This window comes from Anomaloglossus baeobatrachus, chromosome 5 (genome assembly GCF_048569485.1).
Source record: "Anomaloglossus baeobatrachus isolate aAnoBae1 chromosome 5, aAnoBae1.hap1, whole genome shotgun sequence".
In the NCBI taxonomy this organism is placed as follows: Eukaryota; Metazoa; Chordata; class Amphibia; order Anura; family Aromobatidae; genus Anomaloglossus; species Anomaloglossus baeobatrachus.
The window spans coordinates 106206271-106228449 of record NC_134357.1 but is presented as its reverse complement, the minus strand read 5'-3'; the positions used below and the strand labels follow the sequence as shown (position 1 = coordinate 106228449).

The window sequence follows — 22179 nt, the reverse complement described above, 5'->3', positions numbered from 1 at the left end:
AAAAAAGCACTGTGGGCACATAGCCTAAAAAAAGATAGTATTGAAGGTGGCACAATTATGTTTTATACGTCAAGGATGAAAGTGTGATTCAGTGATAGGTAGTTAAAAAAAATAATAAAGTCCTGTAACCGGAGTCTAGTGCTTGTGAGTGGGGACATCATCTCTTAGCATTGGCAGGAGCAGTTCAGGGGGTGGAGTGCAAGTGCTTAGAATTAGAATCCAAGCACCTGAGTGTGAGCACATGTAGCTCAGCATCTGAGGACAGACGTACAGCTGACATGTGGAAAATTTGCAAACTTCCTCTGGATCTGTGTGGGCTTAGATAACACGCATTGGATATAAAGAGCTGAGGCTGCTGCTGTCTGACCCGGAACTCAGTCTATGGTAAGCAGATCTTAGTTTAATCTACAGAAGGTATGGCAGGAATTCCTTTAATCTGTATAGCTGAGCAGGCAAGCGGGGATCTACCTTGCATTTTATATGTCCTGTAAGAAAAAACAAACAAAACATTGAAATAAATTGGTTTGTGGTTTTATACCGGCTTTAGTTTATTATTATTGCAGCCTTTTCTCTAAATAAACTATATAACATGTTAACGCTTTATAGTCCATTTAGAGATGACGCTGAAATAATGATTATCACTAGGAAAGACAACCATTCTCGTATGAGCTTACAATCTGAAAATATATATATATATATATATATATATAATCTCATTGAGTTTTGCACACTGGGTTAAGATTTAAAAAAACAAATTATATAGGATCTATCTTTTTGGTCTGAAAGTCGTGCAAATTTTTGAAGATAAAATAATTTTAAACACTTACTTCAGATGGTTGCACATACCGTATTTCATTCATTATAATTTATTTATTTAGCGCCAACATTCTGCACATCTTATCTTTATTCTAATTTTGGAATTGACTACAATTTCTTAACTACATAATTTTCACCCCCAAAAAATATTTTGTAGCTTTTTTTTTTTTTTTTTTTTTTTTTTTTCTTATTTTAATACATACACACACACACACACCACTATTAGGCCAAAGTAAGGATAGATGAACGCATTTCTATTAGTGGGAACATTTTTGGCTTTTTACATACTGTTTTATGTATTTTTCTTTTGGCTTGGCGTGTTGTTAATTGTGTTGGTTTAGATGTTCTCCCCATCATCTGGAGAGCTGTTTGCAGTGCAGATCTCTGTTCCAGCAGTGGAGGGCAGGGCAGGTAATGGCCTCGGGCTGGGGAGAGGCAATGTGTATAATAAAGCACTCTGCTGCATGTCATCTACATAGGAGAGATCTTGCCTTTAGGTTCATGGAGTTTGTGTTTGAAATCTTCCCATAAAGTTGAATGTGTCCATACACTTGTACGTAAAGCGATCCGTATCTGTTTGGTTGGTTTACTTTTGCCATAACTTAACCTAATCTTCTTAATACAAAACCTATACCATACGAGTATGCACGTCTATTGTTAGTTTTGTTTTTTTTTCGCATATCAACCACTCAGTATTGTTTTATATTAGAAATGTAAAAATGAATGAACTTGATACATTCAACCAGGTACTATATAACTTTCTACTCCTTTTTTTTTTTTATAATCTTTTTAGTTTATTTGTGAATTATAAGTGGAACTAAACATTTGTCATTTACCCTTGTAATAACTAACTTCACTCTTATTTCCTTAGTTTAGCAAGATGTTATCTCTCCTTACCCCCATCCTCTTGCTGGAAATGGAATAATAAGATACCATTTGATGCTAGTTAGCTTAATGGCGATCATATTTTCTACCGGACGTTGATGCAATGTGATGCAGATTTTTCATGTTAAGTGACGATTGTTGTTCCTTCTTAAACCATATGTAATAACTAGTGTGAACAGGCCCTAGGTGGCAGTACTGAGTAACGCTGGGTAAAAGCCATCTGAAATATTTGGTGGCCATGCATGTTCTATGTGGAATGTTCTCTGCAGTAATGATAACAGCAGGGTCAGTTTTATTATCATGGCCCTGTCTATGTTGGCTATACACAGTTTATACTATAAACAGACAGTAATTTGCTCATTTTCATATAGTCTACACATTTATCTTACTCATTTATATACTGCCAACTAATTTTCACTGAACTTTAGAGACCTTATCACTGTGCCCATTGGGGCTCACAATCTTCATTCTCTATGTGTGCCCCTGGAGGGTAGGTAGAAGCTGGAGAAGATACAAACTCCTTGCAGATGGTGGATTTGAAACCGGGATCCCAGTGCTGCAGAGTAAGGCTATGTGCACATGCTGAGATGGTGCAGAAACATCCTGCACGTTGTGTCAGGAAAAACGCTCCCAAATGTCTTGGGTTTTTGTGGTTGTTTTTTTTTTTTTTTTTTTTTTTTTTTTTTTTTTTTTCCTGCATAGACTTTAATTAGTGCCGCATGGCCTTGCGTTCCGTCCGGTTTTTGCCGCATGCGGCAGATTTAGCCGGTGCGGCGGCCGGATGGAACGTTGCCTGGCACGTTTTTTCGTGCGGCAAAAAAAAACCGCATCACGCCGCATTCGGCCGATGCGGCGCATTTTTCAATGCATGCCTATGGCGGCCGGATGCGGCGCGATGCGGCAATAACCGCATCCGACCGCCGCATGCGGTTTTTGCCACTGTGCATGCTCAGTAGCATGCCGCAAGCGGCAAAAACCGGACGGGCCGCAAGGGAAAAACTTATGCAAAGGATGCGGTGTTTTCACCGCATCCGTTGCATAGCTTGCACAACCGGATTGAGCCGCACAGCTCAAGCCGGATGTGTGAAAGCAGCCTAAGACAGTTTAGTGAATCGAGGAACCATATGGCAGTACAAAGAGCAATGGTGGGTTCCTTGAGGTGCCATGCGGGAGTGGGTGATACCTAAAACCGCGATTAGATGGGATGACCCGATTGTAAGATGTAACTAAAGGCCCCGTCACACACAGAGATAAATCTTTGGCAGATCTGTGGTTGCAGTGAAATCATGGACATATTGTTCCATTTGTACACAGCCACAAACCTGGCACTGATTGTCCACAATTTCACTGCAACCACAGCTCTGCCGCAGCTTTACCTCTCTGTGTGACTGGGCCTTAAGGAGCTCCTCCTGTGTAAACCAGTAACTTCTGATACATCCTCTCATGTAATGAGGATAGGAGCAGATGTTGGTGCGTCAGGACTGACTTCAATGTTATTTAAGTGAAATTTCTGTGATTTTCTGAGCCCATAGTTTGCGGTTGTGTGTGGGTTTTTTTTTTTTTTTTGCTTTACAAATCGTTGTAAATAACTGGAAAAAAGTGCAATAAAAAGAATTGTACACAAGAATTTACACGAGGACAGTTCTTGTTCCAAGAGAACATTTTGTCTTGCCCTGTAAGAATAAATTCTATGAATTCCATTTATCAGGATGTTTTTTGCTGGCCACTTATCTGTAAATTCTGTGGACTTTACCATTATTCCCCTTTGCGTGCATTCTACAGCGCATACAGAACTTTAACCCCTTCAAAGAAAAATCAGCACTTGGAGATTCTTATTCTTACTTTAGATATAATCTGTGATCAAAGCTTTCTAGTGTGACAATATTCTTGATGTGTGTATTTACTGTGACTAAAAATCTTTATGAAAAAAATTAAATGAATACATGACAACGGGAGGTGTTTGTCAGCATATAATTGTTACTAAACCTCCCTTCACATGTCCTGAAAAAAAAAATAATGCATGGGTTGCACGGTCCATTTTTGGCCGTCTGTGTGTCATCCTTGTGACCAGTCCCAGGAAAAAACGCATGAAGCCGAAACTGTTTTGGGTTTGTTTTTTTTTTTTTTTTTTGTTTGTTTGTAAGAAGATGTTCAAAGCCATGATAGACAGCCAGTTGTCAAACACCTATATAATGTCCCCCCCCTCCCCTTTACATATTACATATTCTAAGCTGCCGCCCTTTAGTGCCTTTCATGTGGCACTAAAAAGGTATTTAGCCTTGTAGTTGGCCACAAAAGAAATAATCAAATGGGGGGTGGGGGTGGAAAGTGGGGGTCCCTCATATTTTTGATAGCCAGCTGAGGTAGAGCAGACAGTTGCAGCTGTCAGCTTCACCTTGGCTGGTAATCCAAAACAGAGGTCCCCCACACACTTTTTTTTTTTTTTTTTAATTTATTTATTTATTTATTTATTTTTTTTAAGCCATTGTGGGGGTCCTACTTCAATTGGATCATCAGCAGAGGTGAAGCTGACAGAATTTGTCTGGTATTCTCAGGGTGGCAAGGGCCATGGTTATTTGGCCCTTTCCAGCCTAAAAACCAGCAGGCTGCAGCCACCCCAGAAGTGGTACATTTCAGTGGATGCACCAATCCTGTCACTGTAGTTGGCTGTTACCGGTGCAGTGGCAAGCGGGTTAATATATAGGGTTGATGCTGGCTATGAATTGACAGACATGAAGCCCTGGTATTAGTAACGGATGGGCATCTAGCAGACACCCCTCCCCCTCCCCCCCCCCCCCCCCCCCCCCAATTACTAATGCAGTAGTTGTTAATGGTCGTGGTTATATATATATATATATATATATATATATATATATATATATATATATATATATATATATGTATATGTATATGTGTTATACCCCCCCCCCCCCCCCCTCAAACACCAGCCTTAATTCATCACTTTATAATGAGGGATTTTATTTTTCAGTTCTGCCTTAAATCACAAGGAGGTCCAACAATGTACCTCCAAAGCGAACCTGAAATACATAAAAAGAGATGATTAGTTAAGAGCAATGATGAGACACCCTGATTCACCAGTTTATCCCCATTAAAACCCTTATCCGGTCTGCCGTAATCCATATGGGGTCCCAAGACGTTCCCAGACTGCCTGTCCCGGCCTATGAAGAACAGAACATTCCCCATAGGCTGGGACACCAGTCGCTGCTAGCTCTCATGCTGTTGTGTGACAACCATGGCACTGAACTGCGATGACCTCATGAGGGCATCGCAGGTCACAGCATGTGGGTTACACATTACCGTATAACCCAGAACTGATGTCATGAGTTCATTGCCACAGTACACACACAAATTTGCCTGAGTCAGCTGCTGTGACATCATGAATTCACCGTACGTTACAGCTGCTGACTCTCGCGATACATTGTGTGAGAATTGCGGCAATGAACTACGGTGAACTCGTGACGTCTCTGCTCGCGGTATAAAATCTGTGTATTTGAGTGTTTTTACTTGAATTTTTTTTTCACTGCAAATTTGAAAAAAAAAAAAAAAAAAAGGAACCTTCACATCTGAAAATAAAAATTATGCAGCTGAATTAAGATTTTAGAAATCTTATTCACTTTGTTGCTGTAAATGCTGTGGGTTTTTTTTTTTTTTTTTTTTCTCCAGCAAAACCGCAACGTGTGAGCCCTTTGGACATCCTGACTGCGGCACAATTGGAACTCTAGAGTGCATTGACATGTGTTGCAACAGTTTAGGAAGTATTCTGGCTATTGTATCTTTTTGGGAATTTGAGAGTACTGTGCAAACTTGGCTTAAAGGTATTTTTAACATCTTAAATTCAGGATTCTTCTAAAGAATCATCTAATTTTGCACAATGCTGAATATTATTACTATACCTATGTAATTTCATCAAATGAAGTGCTAATTGATGGGTTGTCATCTAATTAGCCCATGAATTGTACATCTGGCGCCCTCCTTAACTCCAGCACTCCTTCTGTAATGACACATTCCTGTCACATCCAATAATTCTCACAGTCCCATAATTACAGCTCACGTCCCCCAACAACACACACATTTCCTGAAAAACTCTGTACTACCATGAGCTGCCATCATTAGTTACACATTGTTCAATACTGCAAATGCCAAAACTGGAGAGAGGGAGTTATATTTACAGAACATTTACAATAATGGTATAAATGGTCACTGAGTTAACCAGTGTCATTTACAGAGTGTTGCAAAATTCACATGACTCCTGTGTCGCTGAAATCTGCGCAATACGTGTAGTAATCATTAATTTTATTTAGTTCGACTGCTTACTGCCATATCAGGGGAAAAAACGGGCTGTAAATAAGTGTTTTGTGGAAAATTAGAAGTTGGACGTGTGGCGCCCTGGACTAGCCAGGTCGTCACAGGTACTACAACAACACACCCCACACCCCGAGATAGTCACACACAAATCCCTGTTGCCTCCCTCCAGGGGCTGATGTCCACACCAGGTGGGGTGGAGCCAGGTGGTTGGCCCCACCCACTGAGTTCACAGTCCTGGAGGCGGGAAAGGAAGTCAGAACAGCTAGAGAGGTGAAAGAGAGAGAACAGATCAGAGAGGGAGAGTGAAGGAGAAGGAGTGAAGTAGTGGTAGAGGAGCAAACTGACCGTGTCCGGGTACGTGGCCCGGGCACCAAGAGCAAGGTTGGCAGACGGTGGTGCCTGCAGGAGAGGCCGATCGACGCGGAACCGTAGGACCGGGGACGGGCGGTGGCCTGCCGGTACCGAACTGGGGAGCGAAGAGAAGCCAGCACAAACCGGCAGAGCCTGCGGACCCCGACCAGGCTTGGACTCGACGTTAAACAGGTCAAATCCGTTAGCGACCGGAACCTCCTGGGTTTCCTAGCAGCAAAGACCCGATTTTGAAGGCAACCATCCAGACAGAGAAAGGGAAATACAGCTACCGCCACAGCTAGGGTTCCCAGGGCCAGAGCCTGCGGGCAAAAGGGGCTCCTCCGGCACATATCCAAGCTGGGGAGCGGATTACCGGTGGGAAGCCATCGGGACCGAAGATGCACAACAGGTGCAGGGAAAGGCGGCCACCACCAACCTTCCAGGAGTAACCACAACAGCCGGCTGCGGGACCCGTCCATCCAGCTGTTTGTTTTACCGGAGACTCTGTATCCATTCTTGGCTGAGTGAGTACCACCGTGCCATCTGGCACCGCACTGACCCTACACCTCGCCAACCCTGCCTCCCCGACACCTCACCGGGTCCCGGGACAACCAACCCCTACCCACGGAGGGGGAAACATCCCAGCTGCTCCCTATCATCGCTCCCGGGATCCCTGTCCAGAGCAGCGGTGGTGTCCCAATCTCACCACAAACCGTGGGTGGCGTCACGGACCAACTCCCCAAACTACCTCCTTTCACTCACAGGCGAGGAGCGCCGCTCGAGTCCCCGGATCCAGCCCACCGCTCGAGCCACGCAGCAGCGCCGGACCCGAGCGTGGTGAGTGCAGCGCCCTCCCCGCCCGCGACAGACGTACTAGTACTTCAAAATTATAGGGAACCTATCAGGTACCCCATGCCCGCCAACCCAGCAGCTTTGATACAGTACCTGTATGCTCAATTTCCCTGCCTAACAAATCCTGTATGCTATTCACTAATATGAATGTATTTTTAATAAGTACATCACTGTCCCTATGCTAGTTAGGCCTGTGACTAGTCGCAGTTGTGGTGTTTCCCCAGACTATTCGGCTCTTTCCATGTCATCATGCCTCTGTAGGCGTCATAACATTATTTCTAAGAGCCAGCATCTCGTCCAGCTCCTGGAAATCTTGCGCATGTGTGCAGCTCATTTTGGCTATGTCGGTGCGCCTTCCTGGCTTCATTACGTGCACTGTGCATGACCGGAAGGTCAGAAGATGGCTCACGTACGTGTTTTCTGAACTTCCAATCATGCGCAGTGTGCTTAATCACGCCAGGAAGTGTTCACCTTGCTACTGAAGTGCACTGACGCAGATGAAATGAGCTGCGCGCATGCATAAGATTTCCAGGAGCTGCGGTGAGGCAGCTGGTAGAAAGCATGTGATCACAACATGGAAAAAGGGCTCATTTAGAGGTTCAACTTGAGCAGTGCCATCACTGGAGGAATAAAACCTTGCATAGTGCTAGCTAAATATCAATGAGCTGTAACCCCGATATGCAAGGTCCTCCAGAAATATAGAATAAGCTTAAAGCGGTTGTTGGGCGCCTTTTTCTCTATTTGATGGCAGACTTCTGAATCTTTACAGAGCACCCTGGTTCTCTGGTATTGTTGCAGAGAGTGTCGGACGATCACATGTTCACGAATTGTGAAAAGTGGTTAATGTAGTGTGTTAAATCCTAGGTTTATATCCTAGGTCATATGAAAAGGCTTGTTAAAAGGCCACTTTTGACTCTTAGGATTGCTACTTCCAAAAGGTGGCACTAGAGTTTGTCTCCTTTCCTGGAGAGACCATTTGTGTTTTAAATCAGAATTTAGTGGTGGGGTGTCTTTTTTTTTTTTTTTTTTTTTTTTTTTTTTTTTTTAATAAATTGATATTCTTTGAGCTTTATCAACCCCCATGTTCAGAGAGCTCACATTTTGATGAGAAATGTTTTGCTTATTTTGAGAATAGTGGGATGTCAGGCCAGGCTTTGTTGGAATACATGTTTTTGGAGAACATTTTTGTTCAACCTGTCAGTTTGGAATTTCATTTAATCTAATCATCTGTGTGAAGATCATTCTAGTCATGTAGAAGAAGCTGCACCTTCTTATCTAATAATAGATTTTTTTTTTTTTTTCTTTCTAAGAGCCAGTGTTTTTGACTTGTAGAAAAGGCTTGAATTTCATTTTGTCTTTAATTTAGCTTATAATGTTTTTTGCTCAAGTGTCATTTTTAATACTGTGGATCTTTATTAGTATATAAAATACTATGTAGGATATATATATAATATATCTGTTCTGTTTAAAGATTCTGACACTGGATGTGCTAATTCTGGTGCTTCACCTGGTTCTTACTGATTTTGCCATGGAACGTTAGCAATTGGGGTAATTTTGTGGTTGATGTCAGCTGTGTGGTGTTAGCTGGCATCAAGACATGGTGCTGGTAATGGAGAGGTGTCTATCAGACCCTCCCCCATTGCTCACCCAGTAAGTGTAAATTGAAAAAATGCAGACAGAGAAATAACTTATTTGAATAATTGCTCCCCCCACACTTTCCATGGTTGACTAATTAATATTCCTGCGAAGCTCCTGTTGTAGTCCACTATCCACCAACGCAGCTTCAGTGACTGTGAATAGCAGTAAAGTACAGCCATTCATGGACAGTGACAAATCTCATCACAGATGCATTAGATATGCCAATTCTGGCCCTTCGCCCCATTCATGGAGTCTGTCAGTTGTTTAATCTGTTGACATACAACTTATTGGACAGCACATCAGATACTGATCCAGGCATGGGCCCCATCCAGCTGGATCATCAAGAGTCCTGCTCATCTCATCAGTCCAAAAAACCTTTGCAAAACCTGTCTCTGCATATTTCTTGGTTCAGTCTACTCTTGACATTTCAACTTCTTCTGTGTCTTGTCCGGTGATGGTCAGGTTTGACTTTCCTGACCTCGGCCATGCCTCTGAGCACTGAACACCTTGTAGTTTAGGGCTCTCCAGTGAGGTTGCAGCTCTAGAATATGACAAAGCTGGTGGAAAATGGGTTCCTGGTTGCTTCACGTTTGATTGTGTCTGACTATTTTGCAACAAAACTTTTGCTTATTCTGTGACTTATGCCCATATATCTTAACAGTTTTAAGAGTGCTGCATCCCTCTGTAAGACATTATATATGAGAGAGAAAAAAGGAACAGTCGCACACTGTGAAAAACCAAACTAAATTCTACCTAAAAAATATTAATGGCGGTATTTAGAATATTATAATGGCCATTGTAATACTAGCCCAGTGACCCTTCACGGCAGACTGATGACATGAACAAGCTCACAACCTGTACCAATGTGTCCCGGCGCAGAAATAACAACTAGAACTTCATAACCTTTAGTGGACGGGGTCGGCCACAGCTTTATTTTAACCTTAAACTTGTTTTAACCAACTTCCACTCAACACGTGAGTGACATCTCTTTGAACCGAAACGGTTGCCCCTCCAGCTCCTGGAGGGCATGTGCGTCCTCGGTCCCTTAACTGTTGAAAATACCGCCTGCTGTGACTTGTATCATAATCGTTAGCAAATTGAAACCACAAACAGGGAGGGTGGGTGGGGAGCTCTCGTCAGCCGATGCCGGAAGAGGAAGAAAACGGGGGTGGGGGAACCTATAAGCCCAAGGGCTAAACCATAAACCCACCAACTATAGGGTGAGCACCATGCAGGGGAGGGGGAGGGGCCCAAGCCCTAACCAGCCCATTAACACCAGGGCGCCCCCTGCCACATTCCACAATCCCTCCTCTTTTTTTTTTTTTTTTTTTTTTTTTTGTTTTTTCTTTTTTAAACAAACTTTAATCATGTACCCCTTGGTACAAAACAGCTGCCGGACACCGCTCCATTCCTTCTCCTCCAACCTAGGCCCTCAGTCAGGGACTACTTGCCCATAAAGGGCTCGTACTCCATCACCCTCCTTTGCTGGGCCCTACTCTAAACTGCATCTTTTCTGGGGATGAAGCAGCCAGGAGCTAGAGTGCAAATTCAGCAAACAGAGTATCACTCCCTGTTACATACAATGTACAGAAAAAAAACAGAAGGAAACAGGGTTTCATTTAGAAACTGGGTTTTTCACCCTCCCTCCTCCCTCTTAACCGGGCTTCGACCTTGACTGTAAACCCCTGGGGCGTTAATCATTCTTCTCACCTAAAGGCCCCGTCACACTAAGCAACATCGCTAGCAACATCGCTGCTAACGAACAACTTTTGTGACGTTGCTAGCGATGTTGCTGTGTGTGACATCCAGCAACAACCTGGCCCCTGCTGTGAGGTCGTTGGTTGTTGCTGAATGTCCTGGGCCATTTTTTAGTTGTTGCTGTCCCGCTGTGAAGCACAGATCGCTGTGTGTGACAGCGACAGAGCAACAACTATATGTGCAGGCAGCAGGAGCCGGCTTCTGCGGAGGCTGGTAACCAATGTAAACATCGGGTATCCAAGAAGCCCTGTCCTTGGTTACCCGATATTTACCTTTGTTACCAGCCTCCGCCGCTCTCACTGTCAGTGCCGGCTCCTGCTCTATGCACATGTAGCTGCAGGACACATCGGGTTAATTAACCAGATGTGTGCTGTAGCTAGGAGAGCAGGGAGCCAGCGCTAAGCATTGTGCGCTGCTCCCTGCTCTGTGCACATGTAGCTGCAGCACACATCGGGTAATTAACCCGATGTGTGCTGTAACTAGGAGAGCAGGGAGCCAGCGCTCAGTGTGCGCTGCTCCCTGCTCTCTGCACGTGTAGCTCCGTGCGCTGGTAACCAAGGTAAATATCGGGTTGGTTACCCGATATTTACCTTAGTTACCAAGCGCAGCATCTTCCACGCGGCGCTGGGGGCTGGTCACTGGTTGCTGGTGAGCTCACCAGCAACTCGTGTAGCGACGCTCCAGCGATCCCTGCCAGGTCAGGTTGCTGGTGGGATCGCTGGAGCGTCGCAGTGTGACATCTCACCAGCAACCTCCTAGCAACTTACCAGCGATCCCTATCGTTGTTGGGATCGCTGGTAAGTTGCTTAGTGTGACCGGACCTTAACCCAGCTCCCATGATGTGTGGCTTCCTCTTCTTTGGCCAGCAGCTGACATCTGTGTGCCTGTCATGGGCAACGCATGACACCACTGTCTGTAACTAGAATGACTACGTCAGCTGCGAGCCTCTCGTTGATCGTGTGTATTGCGGTGCAGGGACTCGATGGGTCTCTGCACCACAATCCATTGAGTATGTATGTGTATACACACGTCCATGTACAAGAAAAGCATATGGGCCCTTTGCAGTCCAGTAATGTGTTTGACAAAAGCTGTTTTTGGAGGCGGATTTGGGATCCTTTACCTTTTTTGGGCCTCAGCTAACAAAGTTGCGCTAATGACATGTCTGCTCCTGCATTCTCTATCGAGCTGTGTAACAGGATTACTGCAGAATAAATGCTCTAAACTTTAACAATGATTGATCACCATGAAGCCCTTAGAGAAGACATGTGATGTCTGTCTGTGGTGTCTCCTCTCATGCTCGCTTTCCTTGCATGTTCTTTATTTAGAAGTTAATGAATCATGTTAGGAGACACGGTAAATTATAGTAATTTTATCTATTGAGCAAAGAAAATGAATCTGGAAAAATCAAGAATGTTCATATACTATTTGCCTGAGGCATCACTAGAAGATTTCACGCTTACATTTTGAAAATATTCTGTACTGCCTGGAAGTAACCTATTTTATTCTGCATTTTACGGCACTTTGATTTGCTGTGTGTGTGTGTGTGTGTGTGTGTGTGTTTTGAAAACAAATAGTTAATTATATTGTAGTGCCCCTGAACCCCTCAGGGCACTACTAGGTACTGCATCCTGACTATGATTCAGGGCCTACCCCCAGGGATCTGGAAGCCAAGTGCCAGTACAAACAAAACACAAGTCCTCAGTTCCCCACTCCCCATTAGGGATGACTGACTAGTCCAGGACCCAATGGATGGCTGCCTATAGGTGGAGCCAGTCCAGTCCACTAGAAGGCAGCCCCGTGGGAGGGGATAAGACAAACACAGACAGACGCTCATGGAGAGAGTTCCGTAGTGACAGTGGAAGATGACGGATGTGTCTCCAGACGGGGTCGTGTAACGGTGACCCAGGTGGCAAGGAGAGTGGTTTCCAGGAACTGTACAGTCAGGTACCTCTGGGACCAGAGTACTGACAGGGCACAGGGCCCTAGGCCAGGAGACAGGTTCACGTGTCCTGACAAACATCTGCACAGTGAGGGGACTTGAATGGACCTCACTGAGCCAAAGAATCCAGGGGCACCAGCAGTAAAGATTGAACCAGGGACAGGAATAGAACACTGACCCTACAAGGTTCGCACTGCCTGCTGTACAAACGAGAGAGCCAAAAAACCGTAAGGGACCCACAAACGCTGCAGGGTCCCAACCACAAGTGAGAGGTGCCGGGGAAAGAGACAACCAGGTCACCACACCTGCACAGGGACAAAAGGGACCAGAGCTCTGAACCAGCCATCCTCGAGGCCACCATTCCATCTAACAGTGAGTAAACAGAAGTTGCACTGCATCCCCACTGTGTGGTCTCTCTTCTTACTGCGACGGACCTCTCCATCCATTCCCTGGGGCCCAGCTCTACTTACGGAGGGCCTACCATCTCTGCTGCCACCACCATCAGCCCTAGAGGTAATAGACTGTGCAGCGGCGGTTCCATCACCATAACAGCAACCCGCAAGTGGCATCACAATACAAACTTTCACTCCCCTGTATATACACCCTTTTAAAAAGCGTCCCCAGGGTCACAGAACCGGGCATCGACCAGCATGCAACTGTGACACAGCATCCCCACACATATACAACCCGAGACAGAATACCCCATAGCCCTGGGCGACACACAATTTTAGTAAAATTGTAGTATAGTACAAACTTTTGGTACTGTAGCACCCCACGGGGCAGATGGTTAACCTACTCGTTGCAGGTCGGGTCAGGCAATTGTTACAGGTGGCTTTGCTCGGTTCCGTTGCCCCGAAGCATACAATAAATGAAGGGAAAGTGGGGTGATTGGGAAAGTTTGTGATGCCACCTGTGGTACGTGGCCAGGGATTAGCTGCCACTGCAGGGTTCCTTGCTGGGGCTGGTGGTAGTGCAGCTCAGGTGTGATCACTCCCCACAGCCAGAGAGGGGCCCCAGGAGGATGGTGAAGGTTGTAGTGGTGCAGGGCTGGGACGCCGACAGGTGTTATGGTCCAGGCTTACAGTGGTCCGATCAGCTCAGAAGCAGCGTGGATCTCTCCTTGCCTGGTGAGTTGGAAACCTTACTTAGTGCGCTCTTGGTGGGAGCCACTGCGTCCTAGAGCAGCACAGCGTCCCCTTTCATCTCTTTACTTGAAGATGAATGTCCCCTGTGACGGGCAACATGAACCGGTTATGGGACCCGCTTGTATTACTGCAATCCCAGGTTCTATATTGCTGCTGTGTCTTGGAACTAAGGTGGGCCAGGAAATGTAGAATCTCTTCCCCTCCGGGTTTTGCTACTGTGCCGTTAGCACACAGTAAACGAGGACCCTGGTGTCCTGTACTAGCGCTCGGTCCTGGAAAGCTCACACTGCATTTCTCACACAGCAACCGCTCTTTCTCCTCGCCAACACTGTTCTGCCTCACTTTCTTCCTGTTCACTCTAACCCTTTCCTCAGGACAGCATGTACAGAGAGACTCCCTTCAAAACAGGTTATGAGCTCCCCCTGCTAGCCTGGAATAAGAGATGCTGTATGTGATGTTCCTGACAAGGAGTGGTCCCCACGCTGTCTCCAAGCATAGTATTGATCCTGGTGAGAACGCCACTGTGTGGCAACCCATGACCACTGGGGTGCCACAGTACTATGACTGTTTTTATGTATAGCTGGAGTTAGGGAGGCAACCTAAAGTCTGTGTAGATATACAGGACACCAAATCACTTACAAAGTGATTAAGAGGATTTGTCACCATTCCCGACATGTCTGTTTAGTAGTTACTGTGACGCCCCTGGACTATCAGGTCGTCAGAGGGTATTGCACAATCTGCCCTCCCGTGCAGTATCCACCTCCCTTCTTGGTTATGGGTTTCCAACTATATGGTGTTGCCTACATCATAGGTACGCTCTGCACCACACTCACCAAACACACCAGTGGACAGCTTGAGTGGAATAGAGTCGCCCACCTGGGGGGTGGTTGGAGAGGGGAGGTCAGGAGTGTAAGCGGTGGGGAGTTATAGTTTGAAAGTGAAAGAGAGGAGGTCAGGAGCAGGGCTCCTAGAAGGCTATCTAGGTGGCAGACGGTGGTCTGGGCCTAGAGGAGCAGGACACCCGGTCGCAGGGGATCGTGGCAAGGGGCATGGATTTGTGGAAGACAGCCGGCGGCATTGCACAATCACCGGGCTGGGACCAGGGCACGATGGGGTACGTGGACCCTAGGTCAGGCAGTAGCTTCAGGCAACCTGACCATTTACCCGAAGAGAATTGGGCCTTCCAGGACCGCTCTCCACCTGCTCCAAAATCGGGGTACTAGCGCAACGAGAGGATAGGGCTTTCCACTAAAACGGTCCAGAAAATCCCAAGCGTGAGCCCTGAGAGCCACACTTAGCCATAGTGGGGAGCGGGACTCGGCAAGTTCCAAACTACCGGGACCAACAGAGAAGTAAACTTAGTGCCAGGAGGCAGGTCACGGATCACCAGGCAGCACAATTGGGGACTGGACCCGAACTAAGCTTCCCTCAGCAGCAGAGGTATCCAGAACATTGGTTCATCCAGTTGTCGGTGTCAGCTTAACGGACTGAGTGAGTCTGCAAGTGACACCCCCCCCCCCCCTTTTTGCATCCAACGGCACTTCCTACACCATCACCGAGCCCTGGGGTATCTTCCCCCCCCCTCTCCCCCTTTCACTGCTCCTGGAGGGTCACAACACCTGGCTGCCCCATTCCATCATCCCCGGGTACTCCCAACTGCAGTGGTGGAACTCCTAATTACCACATATCACGGGTGGCGTCACAAACTCTGATGCATCTCCCCTGTAAATACCCCTTCATTTGAGTGGCCGCACGACCCCCGGGTCTGGAGACCCCTCGAGCCACAGCGGATACAGATCCGATCAGCTCGGCTGCTGGCACGGGGGCAACACATTACAAATATACTATTTTTGGAGCATCTTTTCTTGTAACTCTGCAAAGCATAATTCCTCCTGAAATATTCTGAAACGGGTAAATATTCTGAATACATTTCACCGAAGTTGGAACTGTTTTGTGTGTGTGTGTTTTTTTTTTGTTTTTTTTTTTCACGTTTTCCAATCCAATATGTGGCAGAATGGATGGTGGCCCTCAAAAGTACAACTTATCCAGCAAAAAATAATCGCCATCATATGGCTATATTGATGGGGAAAAATAAAGTTGTGGCTTTTGGAAGAAAGAGAGGAAAAAATGAAAAACAGAATCGCCTGGAGTGAAGGGGTTAAAGGAGAGTGCTGGAGTAAGATGCATCTTTTAATGCATTTGGAGCAACCATTCGGGCACAAATTTTGATGCATGTGGGCTAAACTAGCTAGCCTAGCACTGGCGTGAAGCCACCAAATTCTGGTATGATTTCAAGTTGCACAAACATTTTCTGTAACTTACAGAAGTTTTATGGCAGAGTTTGATGATTCGACGCCTGTCTTTTGTAAATAGAAATAACATCTTATTCTAGCGTATGCATATTATTTTCTTGAGACATTATTACTAAAAAATGAAGACAGGATAAATCTTTAAAATTTTAATCATTTTAATCAGATTTCTTTTCAAGATTTTATTCCTTTTTATCTTTTCAGTCAGAAAAGATAGTTCGGAGAAGAAGGTTTTTGCATTTCCGGTGCTGAGTCTCCTGTTAACTTTTTTTGCTTAGAAATGCAGATAGGGATGCAAAATTAACTTACAATCTACTGAGATAGATGGAGATATACAGTTAGGTCCAGAAATATTTGGACAGTGACACAATTTTCGCGAGTTGGGCTCTGCATGCCACCACATTGGATTTGAAATGAAACCTCTACAACAAAATTCAAGTGCAGATTGTAACGTTTAATTTGAAGGTTTGAACAAAAATATCTGATAGAAATTGTAGGAATTGTACACATTTCTTTACAAACACTCCACATTTTAGGAGGTCAAAAGTAATTGGACAAATAAACCAAACCCAAACAAAATATTTTTATTTTCAATATTTTGTTGTGAATCCTTTGGAGGCAATCACTGCCTTAAGTCTGGAACCCATGGACATCACTAAACGCTGGGTTTCCTCCTTCTTAATGCTTTGCCAGGCCTTTACAGCCGCAGCCTTCAGGTCTTGCTTGTTTGTGGGTCTTTCCGTCTTATGTCTGGATTTGAGCAAGTGAAATGCATGCTCAATTGGGTTAAGATCTGGTGATTGACTTGGCCATTGCAGAATGTTCCACTTTTTTGCACTCATGAACTCCTGGGTAGCTTTGGCTGTATGCTTGGGGTCATTGTCCATCTGTACTATGAAGCGCCGTCCGATCAACTTTGCGGCATTTGGCTGAATCTGGGCTGAAAGTATATCCCGGTACACTTCAGAATTCATCCGGCTACTCTTGTCTGCTGTTATGTCATCAATAAACACAAGTGACCCAGTGCCATTGAAAGCCATGCATGCCCATGCCATCACGTTGCCTCCACCATGTTTTTCAGAGGATGTGGTGTGCCTTGGATCATGTGCCGTTCCCTTTCTTCTCCAAACTTTTTTCTTCCCATCATTCTGGTACAGGTTGATCTTTGTCTCATCTGTCCATAGAATACTTTTCCAGAACTGAGCTGGCTTCATGAGGTGTTTTTCAGCAAATTTAACTCTGGCCTGTCTATTTTTGGAATTGATGAATGGTTTGCATCTAGATGTGAACCCTTTGTATTTACTTTCATGGAGTCTTCTCTTAACTGTTGACTTAGAGACAGATACACCTACTTCACTGAGAGTGTTCTGGACTTCAGTTGATGTTGTGAATGGGTTCTTCTTCACCAAAGAAAGTATGCGGCGATCATCCACCACTGTTGTCATCCGTGGACGTCCAGGCCTTTTTGAGTTCAAGCTCACCAGTCAATTCCTTTTTTCTCAGAATGTACCCGACTGTTGATTTTGCTACTCCAAGCATGTCTGCTATCTCTGTGATGGATTTTTTTCTTTTTTTTCAGCCTCAGGATGTTCTGCTTGACCTCAGTTGAGAGTTCCTTAGACCGCATGTTGTCTGGTCACAGCAACAGCTTCCAAATGCAAAACCACACACCTGTAATCAACCCCAGACCTTTTAACTACTTCATTGATTACAGGTTAACGAGGGAGACGCCTTCAGAGTTAATTGCAGCCCTTAGAGTCCCTTGTCCAATTACTTTTGGTCCCTTGAAAAAGAGGAGGCTATGCATTACAGAGCTATGATTCCTAAACCCTTTCTCCGATTTGGATGTGAAAACTCTCATATTGCAGCTGGGAGTGTGCACTTTCAGCCCATATTATATATATATATAATTGTATTTCTGAACATGTTTTTGTAAACAGCTAAAATAACAAAACTTGTGTCACTGTCCAAATATTTCTGGACCTAACTGTAGATATATTATAAAAATTTTTTCTAGGCTAGCCTGCATAAATTTAAAAAAGTTCTAATAAGAAATTTTAGGGACTTGCCCTTTGTTAAAAATAGACAAGTAGATAACCATTTGGAATATATGTTGGGTAGAGCATTGCTGACCACCTCAGATATCCCATTTTGGATTTCAATATTCGCTTCTGAGCAACCATAGCTGTTAGATGAAGAAGACTCATTTTTGGGTGGCAAACTTGATTGTGATGAATCTCTGTTACGAGGCGGACCCGGGGAAGCGTGCCAAGATGGTATATGGACAACTGCCGCCGGTCAAGGTCCACTGTGCGGTGTAGGGGACCACTGCTATGGTTGGTGAAGAGTAAGCGGGTTGCTGCTAGCGATCGTCTGTTTACGTCACAATCAATCTGCGTACACCACCCCGCCCTAACCCTTGAGGGTTGTATGGCACGGGGCTCACAGCTCTGTGTACCTGTTGCACGGGGGAAGCACAAACGTGCCCACGCACGCGTGCCAGCGGAAGTCACGGGAGTATGGCACGAGGGTAGCACAGAGGTGCCCACGCACGTGTGCTTCAAGAACCAGGTGAGTCTGGCAGAGACTCGAGGAGCTCACCTGGGGGAGGAACAGGGCCTGCTAAACTAGGTACTGCCGGAGCAGCAAGGGCAAAGCCCACAAGAAGACAACAAATGCCTGTACAGCGGTATAGCAGCACGCTGCCAGTCATCCAACAATAGAGGATGGTCGCGCGCCGCCATATTGGCAGGGGGAGCTTTTAAGGAGGTGTAGCTCCACCCAAGGGCAGGTGCGAGGCAGAGATGACTATCTTAACCCAATCAGGGTCCACGACGTCCCAGCTCGGCCAGTCAGGATTCACCACGTCACTAGCCTCGTCATCAAGCTGTGTGACGTCAGTGGGCGAATCAGGACATGCCACGCAGTGCACATGCTCACCCTCCTGCCTCTGGGATATAGAGGCGGGGATCCTCAGTTTCACAATGTGCAGAGATAATGGGAGTCTTGCTGTTTCCCTGAGCAGCTAACCTCTGCACACTGCGCAACCTCTGACCTTCGGCGCTGCTGAGCAGGAGGGCTCGCGGCAGGCAAGGAATGGGAGACCGCTTCACTCCTTGCAACAGGGTAACCACTAGGTGTCACCCTTCTGCTACCTCTGAGCAGTTATCTCCTGCACACTGCGCAGTCTCCCAGACTTTTGGCACTGCTGAGCGGGGGGGCTCGTGGCAGGCAAGGAATGGGAGACCGTATCATTCCTTGCAACTGGAGAGCCACGAGGTGTAACATTACCCCCCCCCCCCCCCCGTCTAGGGCCCCCCTCCTGCCTGTACTCGAAGACTGCTATCAAACCCGGGGCGTGGATATGATCCTCCAATTCCCAGGATCTATGCTCTGGGCCATGACCGGACCACTCCACGAGGTAGTATCTCCTGCCCCGTATGACTTTTGTCTCCACAAGCTTCACTACCTCAGGGTCGTCGGACGAGGAGTCGGTGTGAGCTGGCAGAGACCCCGAGAACTTAAGTCGTACGGGTTTCAGAAGGGACACATGAAAGGTATTGGCAACAGTCCAGCGTGGAGGGAGCTGGAGTCGGTATGCCACAGAGTTTACCTGCTCTAAGACTTTAAACGGCCCCAGGTACCTAGGGGCGAATTTGGCTGCCTCTGCCCGTAGGGTAATATTTTTAGAGGACAGCCACACTAGGTCACCAGGGGCGAAAGATGGTGCAGGGCGGCGGTGCTCATCAGCCGTCATCACCATCCGGTCTTTAGCCCTCTTAAGGGCCTCCTGAATGTTATCCAAGACCTCCCGGGCCTCGTTCGCCCAATCCTCTACTCTAGGATCGGGTGACGTAATGGGCATTGGAACCGGGATTCTGGGATGTTGTCAGTTATTGAGCAGGAACGGAGTCTGGCCAGAGGACTCGTGGACCGAGTTATTAATGGCGAATTTGGCCCAAGGAAGGAGGTTAGCCCAGTTGTCGTGGTGCGCGGAGGTAAGTTACCAGGGTCTGATTGGTCCTCTCCACCAGTCCGTTGGTCTCGGGATGGTATGCGGAGGAGATGTTCAGCTCAATCTGCAAGAGCTTACAGAGTTCTCTCCAGAAGCGAGACACTAACTGGGGACCTCGGTCGCTCACCACCTTGTCGGGCATTTCATGCAGCCTGAATACATGCCGAATGAACAAGGTGGCGAGGGCACGTGACGTCGGGAGTTGTGGGAGAGGCACCAAGTGGACCATCTTAGAAAAGTGATCCGTTATGACCCACACGACCCTGTGCCCTGCAAACTTGGGCAAGTCTGACAGGAAGTCCATCCCCACCACTTCCCAGGGACGATCCGGCACTGGCAGTGGGTGAAGAAGACCCGCCGAACTCTGCCGGGACGGCTTATTCCGTGCACACGACATACAGGCTCCCACATACTCCTGTATGTCCTGGGATAGTCTCTGCCACCAATAATGCCTGGCCACTAGGTCTCTGGTCCTTTTGACCCAGAAGTGGCCCCCGACTTTAGAGGCATGGGCACCTGGACTAGAGAAGTGGGGGTGACCATCCTCAAGCTGTCCGGGGGTAGTATAAGACGAGGCTCCTCCTCGTCCTCCTCCAACATGACCATACAACGCGACAAGGCATCGGTCCGTACGTTCTACTCTACGGCCAGGTGGCAGATAAAGCGGAACCGGGAGAAGAACAGAGACAAACGAGCCTGCCTTGGATTCAGGCGTTGTGCTGTCTGGAGGTATGTGAGGTTTTTATGGTCGGAAAATACCTCAAATGGATGCTTCGCACCCTCCAGGAGATGCTGCCACTCCTGGAATGCTAGTTTCATCGCCAGTAACTCCCTATCCCCTATGGAGTAGTTCCTCTTGGCCGGAGAAAAGTTTTTTGAGAAAAAGCATGGATGCATCCTTCCCCGTTCGTCTTTCTGGTACAGGACTGCACCTGCACCGACCGAAGAGGCGTCTACCTCCAGGAGAAAGGGTTTGGAGACGTCTGGACGATGAAGGATGGGAGCTCTGAAGTAAGTTTTGAGTGTGAAATGCCTCTACCGTCTCCTGTGTCCACGCTTTGGGATTAGCACACTTGCGGGTAAGGGCAATGATGGGTGCTGCCACCGTCGAAGTTGGGAATGAACTGGCGATAATAATTTATGAACCCCAAAAATCGCTGAATCACCTTCAGCGAGCAGAGCTCAGGCCAGTTCATCACTGTCTGCAACTTTCCCGGATCCATTGCTAACCCCTGACTGGACACTATATACCCCAGGAACTGCAAGGATTCACGTTCAAAAAACGCACTTTTCCAGCTTAGCGTATAATGAATGGGTGCGGAGCCTCTTAAGTACCCGGATGACATCCCTCCAATGGGTGGTAAGATCGGGGGAATAGATAAGGACGTCATCCAGGTATGCAACCACAGAAAGATACAAATCCCGGAAAATGTCATTCACGAAGTCCTGGAACACAGTGGGGGCATTGCAGAGTCCGAAGGGCATTACGAGATACTCGTAGTGACCGTCCCTGGTATTGAAGGCGGTCTTCCACTCATCACCCTCTCGGACTCACACCAGATTATACGCCCCACGTAGGTCCAGCTTCGTGAAGACCTTTGCTCCGCGGAATCGATCAAACAACTCCGTAATGAGGGGCAACGGGTATTTGTTCTTGATCGTTATGGCATTTAATCCCCTGTAATCTATACAGGGGCGCAGATCCCCTTCCTTTTTCTGCACGAAAAAGAACCCTGCACCGGCTGGTGATATAGACTTGCAAATGAACCCTTTCGCCAGGCTGTCCTGGATATATTTGGACATAGCCTCCGTCTCTGGAGCAGAGAGGGGATACACTCTGCCCCTAGGGGGCTCGGAGCCTGGCTTCAGGTCTATTCGGCAATCGTATGGCCGGTGGGGAGGAAGGGTAGCTGCGGCCTTCTTGGAGAAGACGTCCCTGTAGGCCACATAAGGTGCCGGTAAATCCGGTCCCCCTGTATTCCCTGAGGGCCCAACCGACCTAATGGTCAACCTAGAGGGAGAGGTAGCGTCTAGAGCCCCCCCTCTGATGGAAACTAGACGCTGTCTTTTCCCGACTGTTTAGAACATCGGGTAGCTACGTGTCCCTTCTGTTCACAGGAAAAGCAGAAGACCGAGAACCTGTGG

At 46.7% G+C, this 22179-nt stretch overlaps 1 protein-coding gene across 1 annotated transcript in view; it reads left to right on the top strand.

The window, feature by feature from the left end:
• Positions 1 to 242: 242 nt before the first annotated feature.
• The window catches only part of SLC16A12 (solute carrier family 16 member 12), a 167632-nt gene continuing 145695 nt past the window's right edge, over positions 243 to 22179 (top strand). Inside the window, exon 1 of the mRNA XM_075352364.1 lies at positions 243 to 384. The gene's annotated coding sequence lies outside the window, so the exon portion shown is untranslated. The remainder of the gene's footprint in view (positions 385 to 22179) is intronic.